Source organism: Zalophus californianus, unplaced genomic scaffold, assembly GCF_009762305.2.
Source record: "Zalophus californianus isolate mZalCal1 unplaced genomic scaffold, mZalCal1.pri.v2 scaffold_40_ctg1, whole genome shotgun sequence".
Lineage (NCBI taxonomy): Eukaryota > Metazoa > Chordata > Mammalia > Carnivora > Otariidae > Zalophus > Zalophus californianus.
The window spans coordinates 9,325-11,655 of record NW_023365542.1 but is presented as its reverse complement, the minus strand read 5'-3'; positions in this window follow the sequence as shown (position 1 = coordinate 11,655).

Here is a 2,331-nt window from a genome sequence, read left to right as displayed (position 1 = left end):
CTCTAGTAATAGAGATTGCATTTAACAATATATGACAATTAAATTGTGAAGAAATACTGTTATGTAAAGAAAAATTTGAAATAGTAATGCTAATTCTATTATTTAAAAATTATATTCAAGCTTGTGCAAAAAATTAATATATGTTGCATGTATTTGAACTCAGGCACACAAATGTTTGATTAAACTTGATTTAAATTATTCCTTTCTTAAGGCATTTTTTAATGAATATTCTACACTCAAGTTTCAAATTAAATTTCCCCCTATTGTTCGCTTTTGTACTGTTAGAAACATTTGCAAATCATTTTGATCTTTCTGTGAAGTCAGAAAATTCTTATACTAAACCTAAGGGTCTAGAATATTCACAAAATAATTTGTTTCTATACTAAGTTATGTTATGTATTATGTTATGGTTATGTTATCTTGATGACTTTCTCTAGGGAATTTGTATATTTTATCATGTTTCTACCAGTTGGAATTTAGTAATGAATTATTTTACTTCAATAAGGACGATTAAAATCTAAAGTATGTTGTTAGTGACATTTTGTCTCTGTAATTAAAATTCTAGAAATCATTTTTATATTGACAACTTTAGTGTGAAAAGTTTAAGCAAAATTCTAACTCCTTTTGTGAGGAGAAAACCTTCAGAATTTTCCTTTGAACGATGTTTATTTCTTACATAGCACAGATTAAACTAGCTGTCCTTTGTGGTGGTGGAGTTGGGGCAGACAGACAGAAGGTGCATTTACATGTAGAAAAAAGAGATGTTCAAAGAGCTCTATCCAATAGAGCAAGTAGTCTATGTCTGTGCATTAACAATCATACTGTAATTGACAATTTGAAAACATGTTGGTAAAAATTTTATAAATGTTTTCTGGATCCACTGTTCTTATGTGTCATAAAGTCTATGCCAAGCATCAGAGGTGCCAATGTTTCTTCCAGATAGACAGTTGCTTCTTGTTTATTCTTACTGATATATAAAGGCTTAGACCACAAATATTCAGTTTATTCACCTATAAAGTTAATTTTGTCTCTGCAAATGAATTTGATTAGCTTAGAAAAATTATGGATATATCAAGATTAGCTCTTAGATGGAACTCTAATAATTTCTTATTAACACAACTAACTGATCATCTTAACAATGTGAGAAAAAGATCTGTATTTATTATTGATTTACTTTATACTTCCCTAGTTTAAACAAATTAAAAAATATATTATGTTTTAAAATTACTACAGCCAAAATATTAAACTGAAAATTCACAGAAAAATCACAGTTTTATATAATATTTCATCTTATTAAAGTGAATTGGCTCTATCACTTACATGTAATGTTTATTATCAAAGCAAGTATTTTAGTTTTATGTATTTATTGACTTCTTTTTTATTTTCTATTTTATTATGGTATACCATTGGATATTCTTCTCTCATACCATGATGACTAAGAATTTAGTTATGTACTTAAAAATTTTACATATTTAAAAATATGGCTATAATTTTAAGTTTAAAGCAATCTACATGAAAATGAAAGGCAATCTGAGTATTTTCATTGTATAAAAGAAAATCATTATTCAAGGGTTTGATTATATTATCCATGCATTTATTTTTTTAACATAATAGCTCCATATAACAATGATAAAAGTTTGCCAAGTAATCCAAATATTCCAAATGGAGTGATAGAGAATAAGATATATAATGTAGATATTAACCAGTCTTCCATATTACTACATTTGTTAATTAGCATTAATCATCTGAAAAAATGTATTCTATTACATTATATATTTTAATGTTATGATCTTCATGAATTTACTCTTTTATATGACACATTTAATTTTTATTATGTATTAATTGCATAATAAATCAGTTACATAACAGCTAAAATTCTGGTTCCCTGAAACTCATAGCATAATGCCAACACAGCTATAAATAAAATAGTTGTAAAATAAATACAAGTTACCAATTTTTATAACTGCTTTCAAAGGAAAATACAAGTTACTAAGAAAAACTATGTCTGGAGGAGTTATAGTGAAGTGTCAAATAAGAATTTACAAAGATCTGATGTAAATCTATTACAGCAAAATATCAGAAGCACAATATGACATGGCCAAGTGGGGTTATATCAAGCATGCAATTTGGTTTAATATCTGAAAACTAATGCAATTCAACATATTAAAAGATTGTGAAAAGTTAAAGATTATTACAATAATTTTATAAATATTATTTGGTACAATTTACTACCTATTCATGCTGAAAACTCTCAAGAAACTTGAATAAAATGGAACTTCAAGCTGATAGAGGAGATGTACAAAACATTTAAAGTTAATATCATAACAACAG